The sequence below is a fragment of the Podarcis erhardii genome (genome assembly GCF_964252035.2).
Source record: "Podarcis erhardii genome assembly, chromosome: 1".
Lineage (NCBI taxonomy): Eukaryota > Metazoa > Chordata > Lepidosauria > Squamata > Lacertidae > Podarcis > Podarcis erhardii.
In genome coordinates, this window is record NC_138497.1 from 73084214 (window position 1) to 73105646 (window position 21433).

Below are 21433 nucleotides of genomic sequence, written 5' to 3' on the forward strand. Positions count from 1 at the left end.
CATTCACTTTCTGCTTCCATTGCTCTTCCCTCCATGGGTGTAGCCAAGGAGGGACATGGAAGGGCAGCTGCCCCCCCCCCATCAATAAAAAAATGCATAGCTAACTGAGGTTCTGCTCCCCCCAAAACAAAAGGCCTGCCCCCATAACAAAAATCCTAGCCATGCCCATGCTCCCCCACTACTTATCACTGACTCACATGTTGAGGCCCTTTTCACTCCTGTAGTTCTCCTAGTTCTAGGGGCTTGTATGTCCTCTGGATTTACTTATGCATGCGGATACAAACATCGGGCCTTCTTGTGGATCTCCCTTAAGGGTTTTTGTCATTGTTGTTGGAATATATCTTCAGAAGTGCAAAAGAAATGGATTTTTAAAGTTATAATACAGTTCAGGATCTGGTGTGTAAGCAATTCCGAACTTTCAAAAACAAAAAACAACACACTGAATGCTACTCATCCTGCCACAGATAATTACTTGCCAATATTGATTCTGGAACCTTAACACGTCCATTAAAATGCTGTTTGCACCCGCACAGAGGTAATAGCTTCTTATATTGGTATTGACATTTTGAATCAGTAGTGTTTTTTAACCTCAGGTGGTAACTTTAAGAAAGAGAAGACTGTAATGATATATTATTCAGTTACATAACCTTCAAGGTTTAATCTCTAGTCCTTTCCTATTAATTTATTTAGTTTTCTCTCTGTAAACAGCATATTTAGAATATTTGTCTAGAGAACAGAAAATGAAATTGTAGTCCACTGATCATATGGAATCATTGTGAAAACTAGCAGTAATGAAACTGTTCAATGTAGTACAAGAATGAGGAATTACGAGGTGGTAGTAGTGAAATGAGTAGTATGGAAGTGAGAGCGGGACCATAAAGAAGGATGATCACCGAAGAATTGATGCTTTTGAATTATGGTGCTGGAGGAGACTCTTGAGAGTCCCATGGACTGCAAGAAGATCAAACCTATCCATTCTGAAGGAAATCAGCCCTGAGTGCTCACTGGAAGGACAGATGCTGAAGCTGAGGCTCCAATACTTTGGCCACCTCATGAGAAGAGAAGACTCCCTGGAAAAGACCCTGATGTTGGGAAAGATGGAGGGCACAAGGAGAAGGGGACGACAGAGGACGAGATGGTTGGATAGTGTTCTCAAAGCTATCAGCATGAGTTTGACTAAACTGCAGGAGGCAGTGGAACACAGAAGTGCCTGGCGTGCTCTGGTCCATGGGGTCACGAAGAGTTGGACACGACTAAACGACTAAACAACAACAACAAGTAGTGAAATTGTAGAATGTAGTGCTGTACCGTATAAGCTATCTTTAGTGGCCTCTGTAGTGTCTCCCTATTGTTCCACAGGGATAATACAAGACAATATTTTTGTCCTATAGAACACTTCCTAGTTATAAATATTAACAGCACCAAACATGAACAGAAAAATGCCTAATGAAGTATTCTTAGTGGCTGCCCTACAAATGTAGAATGTCTTCCAAAGTATATGTTGAGCAGTTCCCCTTCTCTCTGTCGCCTAATAACATTTCTCCGTCTTCTCCACCCAGAGGACCTATCACTTGCTTGTTCTTTCTCTTGCTTCAAACATAGCTGAAGAAACCATTTTTAAATTAATTTTATCCTCTCTTGCAGAGCTCACTCTGTTATATATTTTTAATTATAGGCAACCATAAGGATAGCTTTTCAGCAGTAATGTATTTTCATCACATTTTGGATTGTGTTTTATAATCATGTAATGTGCTCCATCCTGGGATCCATTGTGTTAAAGGGTGGGTTGGAAATATCCTTAATATATAAAAATAAATATTCTTTTTAATACCAATTCAAAAATTTCCTTGCTTGTGCTTGTACACCCAACACTGCACACAAGAGAGAACAGTCAGCAGACTCAGAGTAACCCAAGGACTGCAGAAGTTATTAAAAAAAAAAAAACTTTAAGAGGACATAAGCAGAAAAGAGCCCAATGAAAACCAAGAATTTTGAGAAACTGAGTGAAAAACAAAAAAGTGGGCAGGAGGGGGAGATGGAGTGGAGTGGCTGGAAAGGGAGGAAACAACACAGAGACATAAAAAGGGATAGAAAGAAACATCTCATTATCTGGATAGATCATTTTGTACTCCACACTGTTTTAAAATGTCCCCAAGGTTATTTGGTGGACATGCCCAAGGATTAAGACATTCTGGAAGATGATTTACAATGAAATGAAAAAGGTATTTAAATATACCTTTCTGAAGAAACCAGAGGCCTTTCTCCTGGGCATGGTCGGCCAGTTGGTGCCAAAGAAGGACAGAACTTTCTTTATGTATGCAACAACAGCAGCAAGAATACTCATCGCGAAGTATTGGAAGACACAAGATTTACCCACCCGGGAAGAATGGCAGATGAAGTTGATGGACTATATGGAATTGGCGGAAATGACCGGCAGAATCCGAGACCAGGGAGAAGAGTCGGTGGAAGAAGATTGGAAAAAATTTAAAGATTATTTACAGAAATATTGTAAAATTAATGAGCTATAGAAAAATGGTGGAATGAAGTTATATGGCTTTGGCAGAAATGTTATAAGGAACTAGGTACAGGTAGATTGTTAATGTATTAAAGGGAAAAAACAAGGTTAGAATATGTTAAGATTAATTACAGGACAGAAAATAGATGAAGATGGAAAGGAATTGCTGAAACAGTTAATTGAAGTGGAATACAAAAAGGGAGGCGTGAGGAAGTCAGTGAAACAAGTGAATGAAAGTTAAGATTGAAAATATTGGAAGTGTTTTTAATTGTTTTTGTTTTGTTAATTCAATGTTTTATGTAGTGTTTTTGTTTCTGTTTTTGTATTTTATTATGTTGATTTGTTTAATTCTTTTTCTTTCTTTTTGTAATCTTTAAACTCTTAGTAAATATTATTTTTTTAAAAAAAATGTCCCCAAGGTTAGAAAAGAGAGCAGCCCATAGACATCAATGTGGTTGGGAGAAAAACCAAAATGTGGGAAGAGGCAATGGCAAACACTCAAACAGGCTAATGAGAACTGAGCCTGCTTATAGGTGCTGAATGCTGACTTACTACTGTGGTGAAGGAAACCCTAGGGAGGGAATGGAATTGTGTGGCTAGCTAGTACCTGAAAAGAAGCACTCAACACTGAAACATTTTGCTATAGGACCCAGTGCCGGATTTATGTATAAGCTAAACAAGCTATAGCTTAGGGCCCCACTCTCTTGGGCCCCCCCCCAAAATATACTTTTTCTTAATTGTATTTCACTATTAATATACTTCTTCTTAATTGTATTTCAGTTCAACAATTACTTTGATAAAATACATATTTTGATATGTGCAACTGGCTTTAGATACCTATTAGATCCATAAATTACCATAATTTGTTGTTGACAAAGGACAGCTGGAAATATAAAGGGCCCCATTACCTCCAGTAGTGTAGGGCCTCATCAAACCAAAATCTGGCCCTGATAGGACCCCACTTGTCATTACTACATATCAGCTGGAACTCAGCGGAACTCAGTTCTGGCACCTCTCAGGTGGGTGCCATTGTCATTATAAGAGAAAAGGAGGCGTTCATGGTGAGTTCTGGCACTGAGTTACAAAGGCAAATAAAAAATTTTCAGAGTACTATGAGGGACATGATGTGAACAGTATGCCTAGAGTCACTTTGATCATAAGCAATACAGGCAGAACAGGAAGCACAAGCCACTCATAACTGCACATGATGGGGAATATGAAATAGTTCCACATCGGATGTTACAGAGATATATGAGATGTTTGTACTTGCAGTGTATGTGTTGGTTTCTGTTCAGGGGGCCAGCTACAAAATTCCATTTCCCCTCTCCCTTGTTGGTGACCATAGTTAACAGAGATGCACAGAATTAGTCTAAAAGTGTTTTTAAAAGGAGAATGATACAGGAAGAGCAGATGAATGAATAGAGGAAGGACATTGTGAGACATACGGGAAAGTTAGTACTTCTTCCCATGAGGTTCAAAGATTAACATGAAGAAGCCTGGTAGCAGGGTGCCATTCCTGCATCTAGTCTTTGTGTAGTATCAGACAACAAATAATTGCATGCAAATTAACTGATAAATAATGCCTTTCATGTTCATTACAGAAATTTCTCCTTTTTCTCCATTGTAGACTGCTTCCTTCGACTTCCATTCAGTGCATTGAATGGAAATATTAATAAACGTGGGGCGTATAGTTTGGTCACAGCTTCTATTCATATATCTGTAATAACTGAAAAAGGGAATGGAGGTTAATAAACTAAACAATCACCTTCAACAGAGACACTATAAGAACTGCCTTTGTGCCTACATATACAAAAGAAGAAAGAGTCAAAATCTTTTATCAAATTTATACAAAGCAAAGGCTAATTTAAGAACATAAAGAGGCTACCCCAATAACAAAATTTTGCCATTTATTTGTATATATTTTGGATCCTTTGAAATACTGGGCAGAATTAAACACTCTGAGAATTATGCTATGGTTACACAATTATCTAAAGATGCATATCTTCAGCTAATAAACTAAGATTAACACAATCTGATGCATGTCTGTTCAGAAGTCCAACTGAGTTCAACAGGATTTACTCCCAGTTAAGTATGTGTAGGATTATCACCTTAAATTTCAATCCTACACCCATTTACTTGGGTGGAAGTCCCATTGAACTCCACGGGACTTAAATCAGAGCAGACATGTCTAGGATTAGGCTACAATCTTAAGCACACTTACTATGGTGGACACCTCATTGAAAACATGAACATGCATAGGATTGTACAGTAGATGGAAGTAGGTTACTGCAGGGAGAGGGGTTCTAAGGTTTTAAAAATTATTTTCCCCCTCAAATATTTGGAAAAAATACACATACATAAGATGTTTTTGTAGTTTATCTGAAGGAGACATAAGAAGCTTAAGATATTATTGCAGCCCCCCCCCATCTGAGCAGTGAAAAATTCCAGGGGTTCCAGGCACTTACCCAGGGCTTTGTTTTATTTGGAATGAGGGACAGTGGAGACTGTGATGTCTTTAGGATATATTGTTGATTTACATATATATATATATATATATATATATATATATATATATATATATATACACATACACACACACACACACACACACACACACAAACTGAGCTACGATGGAGGGCCTCACAGCATCAGCACCACAATAGGGTATCGCTTTTTCCATAGCCACAGCCTTGGATTCCAACACAAATCAGGCATAACACTGCCTCTACCTTCCCAGCCTGCTGCCTTGCACACACTCAGCTATCAACTCTGGCCTTTGACTTTCTAACTACCAGCAAGTTGTGGGGGGGGGGGCACCCATACACTATCTGGCACAGTGCCACTTCCTTTGTTACCTTAATGACCCATACTTAAAGAGCCAATACTTTTCCATGAAATGAATCTGTGCTGTATCCAGGAATTAAAAGGGGGGGCAGGCATACAGCCTTCCCCCCTCCAAATTCATAACAATATTATCAGGGATATTCATCATAAATACAGCACCAACATGCTATGCAATCTGACTGACACATTGGTCAGCCTACAGGGGTTGCAGTGTATTCAAGTGAAAATATGTGGAAATGCCACAAAAACAGTGTTTATAATGTAAGCAAAATTAGATCCTTTGTGATCCCTCAACCTTGAATGTATATGAAGCTCCATGAAACATACATGCAAATGCTTAGGAATTCAGAACTCTTGGTTTTAAAAAAATAACTATTTCAAAAATAATTTACTTTCGGACACAATCGATTTGTAAAAGTGCAGGTGTGCCAGCAGCCTCAGAGTACAGAGGAGGAGTCCACTCCAAGGGGAATTCCTGAAGTTACTTTGGCAACCAAACCTTTGAGGTCCCGCAGTGTGTGGATAGTAAGAGAAACTTTTGCCAAGTCCCCAGCAAGAGCACAACCTTTGCTCTTTAATAAGTAAGTTGGGAGGCAACACAACAGGAAGAGAGAAAACCCAAAAGGGAAAAAAAGTTCAATTCTATGTCTGCCTCACTTTTTAGCTTACTTTTTGCCTGGAAGATGCAAGGTTGCAGCCTGTCTCCTTGCATTGCTGTTTACACCAGTATCAGTATCAAACTTTATTTCAGTCACAGACCAGTATAAACTGAACACATAAGACTTCAAACAGGTAAGGGATTTTAAAACTAGTAATTAAAAGGTGATTATATCATACATAACTTAAAAAGATAGAAACAAGGGCAAACAGTTCAAAGCGACTATAAGTGACTGATTACACCAGACAGCAAGGAGAAGCTGCCTTCTTGCCCCTCCAGGGCTGGCTGGGGTTTCTCTTCTCCTGGCTTCTGTTCACAGGGTGCCTAGAGCAGTTCCCTTTTGGGATCCGTCTTGAGAGAATGACAAAGTTGGTATATATGCAGCCAACCCCCTCCCCTTCCTCTTGGCGGCTCTATATCTTTCTATCACTCTGACCATCACAGTCAGCCACATTCCTGTGCTGTTTACAAGACGTGGGGTTTCCTGGGCAGAAATGGTCTGCTGTCGTAAGGCACTGCTGGTGAACAAGCACCACTGTGGCATAGCCCAGTCTACTGTACCACAACAAACTATTCTTTTTTTATATAGATAAGTTTCCTGGAACTAAAGCCTGTGGGTCTCTTTTGGCACTGCACCCTCAGTAGGCTCCCTTAACTTGGAAAAGGTGGGATGCCAAATATTATGAAAACAACAACTTTTCTTTAAATGCCGAACAGTGCAGAGCAATTGCTGGAGCTTAGAAGAGCCTGCCTCCTCGCACTGTGTTTGGTTTTGAAGCATTTGGGGAGAGGATGGAAGAAGTGACAGGGGTGGCTTCCCCACTCACCTATTGGTCCCCCACTGGCTTATTTGTTGCCCATCAGCCATGTGAACCTGGCAACAAGCACTTGTTCACCTGATGAGGTGGCTGTGTGTATGTGTTTGATGGGGAAAGATGCATTTGGGCAAAGAACAGGGGAGATGCTCTTTGTGTGTTGTGTCATATTGTGTCATGTGTAGTGATGTGTAGAGAGTGTGTGTGTGTGTGTGTGTGTGTGAGAGAGAGAGAGAGAGAGAGAGAGAGAGAGAGAGCGCAGAAGGAAGGGGGAGAGGCATATATGAATGAATGTGTGGTTTTCATGTGAGAGAGCGGAAGAGATATATGTGAGGTGGGGGGGAGAGAGAGAAGGGCAGCTATGTGTGTGGTCTGTGACAAATTAGACAGGGAAAGAGGGAAAGATGTATGTGCAGCTGTGTATATGTGAAGTGTGTGTATACAAAAGATGCACACTGTATCTGCCTTCTGTACGTGTGTGGTGAGTGTGTGCCTGTGTGTGAGAGAAGGAGAAAGAGGGTGAGTATAGTCGCCTTCTGTTATTTTCTGAGTATTGGGAAATGTTCCCTTTTGTTATTAGACAGTGGATGGAGGTGATATTTTGTGAGCTCCACAACCAGAACTAGCAGGACTCCTATAGCAGCCATGTTGTGTTATGCCATACTGGCTCCCCTCACCCCACCCTACATGAAAGCTATTTTGTAACTAGAGTTCTCAGAATTTTCGAAAAATTTGAAATGTGTCCAGTGATCCCAAAAGGTTGGCAAGCCCTGCTTTGAATGCACACTAGTATTTTTTGTTGTTCTAAAAGGTCATAGACACCACAAAAAGAATTATAAAACCTGAGGTAAATGCAGTCTGAAGTCTTTGACATTTTCCTGGTCAACCACTTCTTAAGATATTTCAATACCACTGAAGTGACTGCGATACCACTGAGGTCAGAGAAATACAGTAAGTCTCCACACTATTGATAACATGAGTTTTTGTAGTGGTATGGAATGCTCAATAATAATAATATAATAGATACACAAAGCAAAGTCAAAGAGGTAGTTAGAACTTTCACCTGTTCTTGGTAAAGGATGCAGAGAAGTTAGGGTGCAGAAATACTGCAAGGAAGGTCACCTCTTAAGCTGGGTGTAGGAATGGGGCATCTGGGTGGTCTTCAGACAATTGTGTGGAGCAGTGTGTAAATGACCAGTCTGGTATGTGTGTGAATGGGTACAGTAGTTGGTGAATCAATTGACGAGACTATAGTTAAAGTGGAGTTAAAAAGAAACTTCCAAAACATCGTATTAAACTTTCTTCTTCAAACTGCAGCTTATTTTTCCATAAAACAGGTTTAAAATAGATTCTATGTGTGAGCATTTTGTACAATAGAATAAGTCAGTGGGGTGCAGAACTCTATTCTGTAATTTAAAGCACTTATACATATATTTCACCTTTCATTCCTACTTTAAAAAAACAGAGGTTTATCAAGCTGATTGACAATGCAGACAACATAATAAATAGGGCTATTAATACGAACACTGGGTCCTAGAGAAACTTCGTATTGTTTTATTTGAATTAAAATGATATTTTACCCTACTTAAATAGTACAGGTTAATCTTTTAAAATATATGCATACTAATAGCTTCTGGAAGACCTGAATCTCACATATATAATTAAAAAGCATATTGTACTTACCAATATAGTAGTTACCAATACACAGATGCATGCACACATACACAACTTCCAAATGAACATCTATCATTGACTACATTGTTTCCTTGCTGATGTATCTTGAAGTATTTTGACAAATGGGGTGTATGGGGCATTAGGGGAGGGGGAGGGCCTCTGGTGGGGGACACGGTGCGCTCCTTCTGGGTTAGTTTGTCTGCCTAGGGTCTCCACCATGCACTCAACTCTCACCTGTGGATCTGAGAAGCTGTCAGCATGTGACAGCAGGCACACCCCAGGAAATGGCTTTGACTGGCCAGCTAAGCCAAGTGAGGGTAGCCAATTTATCTCAAACCCTTAGTGAGTTAGGGACTTCCCCTTGCATGAGAAGACAGGCTCTGGAAGATTGAGCAGACAAGGCCAATAGTGTATCCAGCAGTCAATGAGGTACAGTACATGCCCATCTTCTTCCACCATAGAAATTAATGGAGACTCATAGGAGCTCAGTATGTTGCCTCACTTCCATAACAAATTACTAGAATGAAGCAATAACCTTCTAATCTCCTACATTTATTTGTATTTTTTCAAAACAACTTATTGGAAATTATTTTGGTCATTGATTTATATTTAAAAAGCCTTAATCTACCCTGACAACATATTCACAATTCTTTAACAGCTTATTGAAATTGCTAAACGGAACATTCAAAACAGAGACGATCTCACAAATTGCCTATATTTGCCGCTTTGTGTGACTTCTTCAGAATCACTATCAAATATTATATTTCTTCTGTGTCTCCTTGGGTTTATTTTAATTTGGTTTTGCATATTGATTCATTCAGTTACAATGATAATAATCAAGTGGAAATTTAATAAAGCTAATTCCATTTGTGCTTTAGAAGGCTTAGCAATAATTACTCTTCCCTTGTACTATCAACTGAACAGATGTCTTTTACATTATTTGTTTCTCAAATAAAATGGCTGCACATTTAGTTTAGCCACTAAATACCATCAAATCATTATTATGTGGGGGTATTGCCCAACTTACAATGTATCACTTATGGGCTTATGCTTCACAAAATTAGTGTTGTGCTTACTCAACAATAATTACATGATATTTGTTTTCCCTTTCTAATCCTGTTTTTCCAATATTCTTTATGTGCTTGGCAAGTATTTTAGAAAGCTGAAACACATACATCTTTGAAAAATAAGTCAGCTCTATCAGGTTTACAATGAACATGTAGTGTATGAGACACAGGCAAAGTGCAAAAACAGATAGAGCCAGCAATGCAAAACCATTTATTTTGAAGTATGGTCCAATGTCCAAATAAACATACACTTTTGTAGGCTCAAGGGCATTTTATGATTATGCTAACTGAAACACCACACTGGAACTTCTGAATTACTCCCACTTTTCAGGGGCCTGTCTCTGGAATACAACAGCAAGGGACCTGATTGTTCAGGCTCCTGCCTAACAAAAGAAAGCCGAGGCTCAGTTGCAGCTCAACAACTGGCTACATCTAGTGTTCAAAATAAAGAGGGTCAGGATTTCCTGACTGGCAGGGCTTAAAATCATGCTTCAGCTATAGTGGCACAAGTCACTAGTACAGCTTGGCGACTGGGATGCCAGTTATAAGAAAGAGATATTTATTTTGGCAAGTAACAGTACAGGCTCGGCAGCAGACACAGTGCTCAGGAGTCACAGTTGAGGAGCAGGGCAAGAAGTTAAGGACCAGATGGAAGTAACAAATATGTTTCTACAAGTTTCCCTTCCCCTACCACCAAGCTTTTAAAGATGAGGCAAGGCATGCTCGCTCATGAAACTCTTCCACCACTTGGGAATATTCAAATGGAAGTGCATGCTCTGTCAGGGCGGATGAGTCTGTTCCCATCTGCAAAGGTGGCAACTTCCATGCGACATGACTGCACCCTCCTGTTCAGCTTCCTGTTCAGTCACTGCCATCTTCCGTTCAGCCTTTCCCCTCAGCTGTCCACTCTGCAGGAAGGTCAGGAGAAAGAGCTGGCATCCTTGTTCCCCATTCCAAGATGGCTAAAGTCAAAGTGGAAATGGGAGGGCACCCCCTCAGTGCCCACAATTCATTCCTCTCCTTGTTCTTCTTCCCCCATCAGAGCTTCCAACCGAAGCCCAATCCTGACAACACTGCAGGACTCATGACATTGATCCCTCTTGCCAAGGTAGTAACAGGATAAGATTTCCTCTTTACCTGTCTATTATGCAGGTGCACGTAGTGTAAAATAGCCTACAACGTGTTTTCCCCTCATCCTATAGCTAATCTTCCGACTCACACACTTACAGCTATTCTTGTAGAACAAAATTCGTAACTCAAAAACTACCAGATTCTGACCAAATTCAAACTGCTAAAAATAGCTCTAAAATGTGCTCTGCCCCATCCTTCTAACTGGGCAGTGTCACTTTTGAAAGGCTGGTGAGATTCCAGGCCATTAGGAAAACATCCAGGCAATCAAATAACACTATACATTATTCTGTTCAGACTAACTATTGAAGAAATAACAGCTTAATAAAGAATAGCAAAGTAGCAAAGTAGACTTCTACTAGATAATATAAGTAAGGCTTGAATTCATACTATAACTGGTGAAATAGCTATGTAGGTATAGTTGAATGATGTTCATATGCAGCCTACTGCAGATATAACAAACATAGTCGCATCTGCCTGCATTGCTCTGCTAAAAGTATAAAGGTGCACTATACCAATCTAATAAGGGATGCAGGTGGCGCTGTGGGTTAAACCACAGAGCCTAGGGATTGCCGATCAGAAGGTCGGTGGTTCAAATCCCCGCAGCGGAGTGAGCTCCCATTGCTCGGTCCCTGCCCCTGCCAACCTAGCAGTTCAAAAGCACGAAGTGCAAGTAGATAAATAGGTACCGCTCCAGCAGGAAGGTAAATGGCGTTTCCATGCACTGCTCTGGTTCACCAGAAGTGGCTCAGTATGCTGGCCACATGACCCGGAAAAACTGCAGATAAATGTCGGCTCCCTCGGCCAGTAAAGCGAGATGAGCACTGCAACCCCAGAGTTGTCCGCGACTGGACCTAATGGTCAGGGGTCCCTTTACCTTTACCTTTTATACCAATCTAAACACATTCTGAAGATGATCAGAAGGTAGTGACTGAGAGGCATCCACACCTGTCTTGATCACAGTCTGTAGGGAAGGTCATGTCACAGTCTGAGAATATCCTGTTTGGGACAAAGGTATATTACCTAGCTTACATCTTTTTCAGGCAGTCCCCACACTCACACTCCATCCCATGCTGGTCTCCTTACTTTATCTGCACATTTACACTTTAGGCTGCAGTAAATGCATAGACTAAAGCTTATCCCCAACACACACACACACACACACACACACACAGGGAGAGAGAGAGGGAAAGTGATAGGAAGCTACCATCCAAATACATCCTCTGATGCTATGAGTTAGAAGAAGCCATTACAGCTACATATCAAGTGGATTGTGGATAGGTGCATAGTAAAGGTGGGCAGGAAATGCATTATATTAATACCCACTCTGGCTATAGTGGGTCTATTTGTCACTAAGCAACCTGGGAAAGGAAATAGGTGTAATTTGCTGTGTATCAGATATGCCCTTTCATTTGTTTCTAAAATTATTTCCACACTGAGGGTTTTTAGCACTGCCCCACTAGAAGCTCCATAAATGTCCACATCTCACCAGGTACATCCCCCTATCTTCCCTTATGTCAAGTTTCATTTACTTTTTATAGGGCGAAGAGTGGGAATATCACATTAAAGCACGTAGGTTGGGCTTTAAGAGTTGGCAAAGAAGTTTATTAAGTTTATGACATGTTTTTTACTGCTATGTGTTTGTTTTTTTCTTGATTGCTTGTTGACACATATATTTTTACTTGTAATTGTGAATTTGATTTTATAATAGGCAGGATACAAATGCACAAAACAAATAAGTTAATAAATGAGGATTAGATTCCAAGTTATGTGGGCTGGCCTATTAAAAACTTCCCCCTATTTTTCTGATTCCAGAGGAAGGGCAATCCAAACCTGTGGCAGGACAGGATATACTACCTTAGGCATGTTATGAGAGTCATGTGTGGCACAGAAGTAAATGTAAGCCACACAAGGGAAGAACAATGGATTACACATCACTGCAAAATTATGGTACCTGCATGGGGCTCAGGGATGGGGCCCCAAGTGAATCCAGGGGTGCAGGACAACTATTGGTGGGCCTGGGGGTGAAACCAATCCTCATGGCTAGGCCCAGGAATGGAGCCATGGAGTTTTACACAAATATATTTCCCCCACTCCACTAGGCACAGTGAATGATGTGAAACAAGAGCAGGAAAATACACGTTGTGATTATCTGATCCTAGACATTGCAGCAGGGCAGTGGACGACTTGAAAGCGTATGGTGTGGCACATCCCTTTGTGACTATTACATTACATGAGAGCGTGTTAGCTGAAATATTCTTTGGAATTTTAATCATTTTACATTGTCATTTCTAAAAATGAGCATCGTAATACTTTATTTTGTTTACCCTGAAATTCCCAGCTCTTCTCAGGATTATCTCCATTTCAGCATTTATAGTTTTATCTGCTTAGAGACACCACTGAACATTAGGCTTATGCAGTAGATGATGTACTTCCATCAAAGAGCTATTACGGCTTTACAGATACATTTTAATATGAATATATTATATACAGTAATGAGCAGTTGCTGAATTCAATCATATTAACTAATTGTGCCATAGTACTTTTGTACTGCATATATGTATTTTCAGAGCATAACAAATGATAAATGGGGCAAAGGGATTTTGAAGAAAGACGTGACTGTTATTATACACATATAAATGTAACAGTACTCTTTTAAAAGTGTTGAAATACTCCACTGTGAATGTGATTTACATATATTTATATGTTGATTGAATGATACATTTGGGTGCGAAGAAGGATTGGTAACTATTATAGATGAAGAGGGAGGAATTTGTTTACATCACAATTTTATTTACTGTTGACAATAAATTTATTTTTCCTTATTAGGAAGCCTTGATATACAGAAAGCTTGTGATATTGTATACAAAGCAGAAACAGATTGAAAGGAGTGAGCTGTATAAGAAAGATAGTGGATAGTGGGAACTCAAATGTCATAAAAACCAATGACTATGAGTTGGATCCAGTGCTTAGAATGGACTAATTTTATTTTAATGGACTAATTTAGATTTATTAATAGTATTCTACTACTCAAATAAAATCATGTGTGGTTTTATACTACAGGCATGCACAAAGCCTGCTTTTTACAGTGTTCTTTCAAGCTGCTGTTTTTGCTAGGAGAACATTAATTAGGTCTGTAGATGTGAGCAGGGCCTGCCTGAAATATTCTGCCCAATTGCTCAGTAGGAAGTAAACCTCTGCCAGTGTTATGGTCAATGTATAAGGACTCTGGTATGATTGACAAGTAACACAAGCAGTAATGTTCTGCTTCACTTCTTTCTATTCCATATACTAATCAATGAAAAAGGGTAGTCAGGCTTTTTCCATTTCAGCAGTGCTGTTTGATGTATTTCAGGGTGGCTAATTTTTCTATCACTTTTTCCAAAGCCATGTTGCAGATGCACACATTTGCAGAAGCAACACATAAATATGCTTGGCACAGATGCAGGCAGCAGGGAGAAAGGCAAAGGACAGCTCAAGGGCATACCACTCTTGCTAACACTCATGAACCATCAGTCTGGTTGGGACCATTTGCCATATGGGACTGCCTCTCAGGCAGTAGCCAAGGGATCTCAGCAATGCAGAAAGAGTGTGATCCAGAAGGAATTTCATGAGAAAATATGCTACTTGCATCTGCCTTGCCCTCCCTCTCAGTTCCAGGAGCCTTCCAAAGAAAGCTGCTTATGGAAGGAGGGAGGGGAGACATTCTGGCTGCCATAAAACAGTTGCTATCCCATTTAGTCCTGGGAAGTGCTCATGGTGTATTTAGTGGGGGCATGGTGTGCAATATCATCCCAAGTGATATTGGGTCTATGGGTACGCAAACTAATGCCTGGGGGCCAAATCCGGCCCAATCGCCTTCTAAATCCAGCCCGCGGACAGTCCGGGAATCAGCATGTTTTTACATGAGTAGAATGTGTCCTTTTATTTAAAATGCATCTCTGGGTTATTTGTGGGGCATAGGAATTCGTTCATTCCCCCCCAAAAAAATATAGTCCGCCCCCCCCCACAAGGTCTGAGGGACAGTAGACTGGCCCCCCTGCTGAAAGAGTTTGCTGACCCCTGATCTAGTGTGTGAGAGTGTGCGTGACCAGCGGTGGAGGAAGCCTTTCGGGCACCTGGGGTGGAGTGCCCAGGAGTGGGGCAAACCGCCATAGGGGCGGGGCAGCCTTAGGAAGGGGGGAGGGGGAGCTGGGGGGGGAGGCAGTGGGCGGACAGTGTGGAGCCTGCAGGCACCCGAGACGCGTGGCTCTGGCATGCTGCAGGCCCTGCGGTGAGTGCCGCCTGCCATTTTGTCACCCCCCTCAGTGGGGACACCTGGGGCGGCCCGCACCTACCGCACCCACCTTACTATGCCCCTGTGACTACTTGCATTAATTAGGCCCTCTATAACTAGTCAGTCTACTACAGCCTATATTAGTCTGCTACACTTATCTCTTTTTCCTCTCTTATCCTGCCTGATCCTTCCCACCATCCCCTTAGAGCTTTCTTTACACTTTCCTTCCAAGCATACCCTTCAACATTTATACAATGAAAATAGGGACGTCCTAAGGGCCCAGGGGGCTTGCCGATCAGAAGGTTGGCGGTTCGAATCCCCGTGACGGAGTGAGCTCCCGTTGCTTGGTCCCAGCTCCTGCCAACGTAGCAATTCAAAGCACATCAAAGTGCAAGTAGATAAATAGGTACCGCTCCTTCAGGAAGGTAAATGGTGTTTCCATTCACTGCTCTGGTTTTGCCAGAAGCGGCTTAGTCATGCATGACCCGAAAAATTGTCTGTGGACAAATGCTGGCTCCCTTGGCCAGTAAAGCGAGATGAGCGCCGCAACCCCAGACTGGACTTAACTGTCAGGCATCCTTTACCTTTACCTTTTAAGGAAAAGCAGAACATTCTAGGATCAAATCAGGAACGTCGGTGGAAAATAGGGACACTTAGGGGCTCTGTCCAAGTAGCACACTATTTTCCGTTATATGCCTGTATGTGGCACCTGCTTTTGTGATCTGGTTTTATACAGCCCCTAGACAACATTAGGTGCTTCATATATAAAGAATATTTTGCCAAAATTTATATAGTCCCTTCTGGGGTGCTTCTAGGATGAGTAGCTGGGGTGGGGTGGGGTTCACACAAGAGTTTTCAGGAGGCACAGAGTACCCATGAGGTAACAGGCCTGTAGTATCTCAGTTGTTATCACCCTGTTCTCATTTTGGTCTATGAAAATAAAATTGAAAATAGGAAACATAACAAATAATACTCCATGCACAGGATAATTTTTTACAAAACCTCAAATGCAACTTTCAGTAGCTGTAGGCAGACCACCTAAGGCTAGCTGGCAAATCTGAGCAGGATAATGGCATTCTTGTGTTGGGAGCAAGGGAAATTCAGTAATAAAAGAATAGACAATCTGTGGGATATTTACCAAGTTAGCTAGTGCATTATTAAAATAGCTTTGCAAAACATTTTGACTTGCATCTGGTGACATTTTTAATTTAATAAAAACCGTCTAATTGACATAAATATCTAGTGCACTGCTGCCAAATGATTGCTGCATGGAATTAACATGCAAGGCATACTGCAAAGGACCAATTCAAATAAATCTCTTTGGAATTCCAGGAGGAATCCAAAGCCACTTAGAGCAAACATTTGCCAGCCTGACAATTTGAAATGCCTTAGACAGATCTCTGCGTAATTACACACAAAACACAGGACAAAGAAAAGATACAAGCACATCATGAAAATATAAAGCTGTTGAGAAGATTATACATAATCCTATTTTGTGACTGAAAAGGCATATAAGAAACAGAACTCTAATGGAATGGAATGCCATATTCACAACAATCCTTTTGGCACGTTGACTACAGTTGTAAGGGAAACAGAAGGCACAGATTATAATTAAACTGGTAGTGTTAGAAATGATGATGGACCAAGCAAAACAATATAATTGTCAATTAATATACAAAGAGTTTGGATTTATCTCAGATACTTTACCAAATAAAAACGGCAACAGTATTTACTATTTACCAGTATTTTCATTACAATGAAGCAGATGTGCAGGTGAGGTTTACTCAGGTACCATTCAAAATTTACTTTAAATAGCAAAAACCATTAATATATTGTAGTGCATTTGCATTGAGAGCCCTATAACTAGTTGAATTCAGGTCCCAAACCAACATGCTTGATCAGAGATGGAGAGAGATAGAAACATAGAAACATCCCATGGATTAAATCATTGCATTCTTTTGGCAGAGACTTTCTCTTCATTGCACTCTTGTCAGACATCAGCTAAGAATGACCTTGCCAAGAGAGTAGACTGTGGTAAGGTGGCATAAATAAGCTTATGTTTGTGGTGGTGAAGCCTGTGACACTGATTTACTAAACTGATATGGTGGAACGGAATGGCATGGTGGCTGGTGTTTGCAGTCCAGCATCTGTGAGGAAATGGCAAATGTCACTGTGTCTGGAATTAACACCTCCCACAGGGGCAGACTGAGAATTAGAAGAGAACCTGGAATGTTGGGAATGTAAGGAAATCCAGAGATAAGGAGGCTGCAGGAATATAAAGAATAGGAAATTGATTTGATAGTGGATACCTGAAGGATAGGGACGCAGGTGGCGCTGTGGGTTAAACCACAGAGCCTAGGACTTGTTGATCAGAAGGTAGGCAGTTCGAATCCCCGCGACAGGGTGAGCTCCCGTTGCTCAGTCCCTGCTCCTGCCAACCTAGCAGTTCGAAACCACGTCAAAGTGCAAGTAGATAAATAGGTACTGCTCCGGTGGGAAGGTAAACAGCATTTCCGTGCGCTGCTCTAGTTCGCCAGAAGCAGGTTTGTCATGCTGGCCACATGACCCGGAAGCTGTATGCCGGCTCCCTCGGTCAATAAAGCGAGATGAGCGCCGCAACCCCAGAGTCGGTCATGACTGGACCTAATGGTCAGGGGTCCCTTTACCTTTACCTTACCTGAAGGATAAGTGATTGCTGAGAGATTGAGGAAAAGTCCAACAAAAATGTGAATCCCCAAAAAAGCAAATGAAAGCAAAAGCCATGGGAGTGAGGCCAGGGAGAGAGACAGAAACCTCCCTTTTGATATCCAGGTCAAAAAACCAGGGTGGTTAATGGAAGTAACTGCTAGGTCTAGAGCAGGCTTCTTCAACCTCGGCCCTCCAGATGTTTTTGGCCTACAACTAGCTAGCAGGACCAGTGGTCAGGGATGATGGTAATTGTAGTCTCAAAACATCTGGAGGGCTGAGGTTGAGGAAGCCTGGTCTAGAGCCTAGATACAGACTGTTGAATTCTGACCATTATGACTTTTACTACTGCTATGTCATTGTGACTTGCCAACCCTTAGGGCTAAAAGCAATGTAGGTGGGGCTGATTTCATGTATTGAATGGACATAACAAGTCAATTATTGGGCTGTAGGCTTCTAGTTTATGTATTTACGCTTGATAACCAAAACTGTTTAGCAGAATGGGTCCTGTGCCATAGGATTAGTTGTCAGATATTCTTCTTGCTGTGGACCCCCACAAATACAGTGGTACCTCGGGTTACAGATGCTTCAGGTTACAGACGCTTCAGGTTACAGACTCCGCTAACCCAGAAATAGTACCTCGGGTTAAGAACTTTGTTTCAGAATGAGAGCAGGAATCGTGCGGCGGCAGCGCAGCAGCAGCGGGAGACCCCATTAGCTAAAGTGGTACCTCAGGTTAAGAACAGTTTCACGTTAAGAATGGACCTCCGGAAGGGATTAAGGTCTTAACCTGAGGTACCATTGTAATGCCTTATGTTTACCCACTAAGTTATGATGCTCACTGGGCAACTTTGGGCCAGTCACCATCTCACAGAGCTGTTGTGAGAATAAAATGAGTGAGTGCCTGCAGCCTAGCCAGCTTCTAGCTCAAATAACTCAACTCTTGTCTTTCTCACTACCAGCAAGTTGAAGAAGTGGGGCCCACCCAACTGCTGTCTGGCACAGAATCACTTTCTTTGCTACCTTAATGGCCCACACTTAGAGGACCATTACCTCACCAGGAAGCTATTCCAGAAATTGAATCCATGCTGGAGCCAGGAATTAGAAGAGGGCTCAAGCATACAGCATACATAACTACTGGCCAGTTGCTAAGGTGATCATTCCATCAGCACAAGCATTTCTGCTTGCCAGATGGAAAACTCTCCCCTCTCCTCCCTGCATGTGCTATTCCAGGGGGTTCTCCTGACCATCCTGAGCAGATTTGGGCAGGGCACTGGGACACAAGGGGAGAGGAAATTCCCTTGGGTTAGCTAGTGGGACTCATGGCACTGGCTTCTGCTAGCACAGCAACGTCGTTGAATCTGGCACTAATAGTTCCTTCTACAAATGGGAGTCTCTTTATTTAATAGCAGAAGCAACAAAGCCATTTTCAGCCTTCTCCCTGAATTCTGCTCAGGAGGGTTGAGGACCCTCTAGAACAGTGTAGAAGTTGGTGCAGAATGCAGAAGAGGAGAAATTAGCTCCTTAGGTTAGAAGAAATCTCAGTAAAATCAAAGAATCTCCTGTGAATGGAAGAACACCTTCCTTTTATAGGAGGGCACTATTGTATACATCCCATTAACTTTACCTGGTGTCCACTGCATAGCTACAGCACTAGTTTTCTCACTGTGTGTACCAGGTGCTTTCTGAAACATGTGAGGCGTTTGCATCAATATAAAGGAGGTGCAGTCAGGGGATCAGGCAGAGTTCCATTATTCCAGTAATTAGCTGATCTCCTGGTATGCCCCAGCTTGGGCTGTCAGCACTGTTCAGTTTGACGCTACATGGGACAAGAGGCCTCCGTGCAAAATAATGTAATGGCAAAAAGCTTAAGTCTTTTAAATTGTTGGCTAACAAACATTTTCCTATACCTGCATTTGGAAATTTGCTTTTGATGTTGCAAGAAATTGAATTGTTTGAAGTGTTGCCAAACTGTTGGCATGCTTTGAGAAGCCTCCACCAACCCTCCTCTTGTGTCACATGTGTACTTTTAGCTCAGAGTTTCCCGATACACACACATACACACAGTGTATACATACACACACACACATGCATGCATGCATGCACACGCACGCACACACACACACACACACACACACACTTTCTCAGCTAGCTCCCAGACTTTCTCAGCTAGCTCCTTGTATTTGCAGGATAGCTCAGCTCATTATGTCTCCTGACATAGAATCATAGAATCATAGAACTGTAGAGTTGGAAGGGACCCTGAGGATCATCTAGTCCAACCCCCTGCAATGCAGGAATATGCAGCTGGTTCATACAGGGATCGAACCTGCAACCTTGGTGTTATCAGCACCATGGTCTAACCAACTGAGCTATCCAGGCTCATCATCCTGCCTTTCCTTTTGTTGAGACCGTAAGGGTTTAGAGTTGGGAGGTTTCCTGAGTAATGCTGATACTTCTGAGAGGCCCCTGCCCACTGCCTGCTTGTCAGCTGTAGCATAGTTTGAATCAATAAATCCTATTGTCTCCTTAATTCTTCTCTTATGTTGATGTCACTACCCATATACAGACACAAAGAAGTGTATCACTGTTACATGAGTCCTCCCCATTATGCTCACTGTAGAGCGGTGCATGTACCCAATATAGAGTTTTCATTCTTCAAGCCATATTTCATCTCTTTCTGTGGCCCAGCAGTTTTGGAATCACCTTTACCCTCATCTGACAAGCATGCCATCTCATGTGAATTTATGTGTACATGGAAATAGGTAAAAATATTTATGTCAATTCTGGAAGCTGCATTGTTCATGTTGCAAGGAGTGCAACACCCTAGGAACCAGCTTCCGCTAGTTGTCTTGCTTGGGTTTTGCTTTACTGAAGTCTCCACATATCTCAAAAGAAATCCTAGTCGTGACTTCTGATTACAGCTTCAGTGGTGCAGAGCCAGATGACAGATCATTTCATTCCACTCAGCTTCATCTGCCCAATACCATTTTCACCTTTGGTCTGTGCAGTTTAGGTCCTGTTGCTCCTCACCCCATTGCTGTTGAAATGAATGCTACCTCCCTCGCTTACTTATCTTGTTTACTTTGGCTTCTCATATCATGCATTAAAAGTCACAGATAAAAAAAACCACTGTATAAAAATGCAATGTGTTATTGAAACTAGGACAGATCACTGTCTTCAGATATAAGTGGCTAACGCTTGGAAAAACTAGGACACTTGTGGGTCACTGCAAGGGGCACAACATGTCTATGTGCTCGTGTGTGTGTGTGTGTGAGAGAGAGAGAGAGAGAGAGAGCGCGCGCGCGCGCGCGCGCGTGTGTGTCTTCACATGCTGGGAATTTTACATTTGCCCTGGGCACACAAAGAAGTGTGAAATAAGTTTTAGTTTTATTTGGTAATTTTAAGGATACAATGTAACTACTTCAATGTAATTTTTTTAAGGTGATGTGCCAACATTTTGGAATTTTTACTGCTATGTTCATAGTATTTTTGGTTTAAGAACTGCAAAGATCCTGCCATTCTATAAGTTTAAAAATAGTCTAATTCAACTCTTTTCCTTGTTAGAATAGTTTTTACTCTGTTGCTATTAGTTCTTTTATGCCTTGCTTCAAGTTCTGCAATTTCTTTTAAAAGTTGTGGTTGTACGTGTATTTTATTTTTATTTTTCCTGCTTTGTTCTGATATGAAAGTACTTCCAAAAACTGCTTTTGACGTATCCCATAATAAGGCAGGAGTGCACTGTTATTGGTTATGACTTTCAAAGAGTTATTT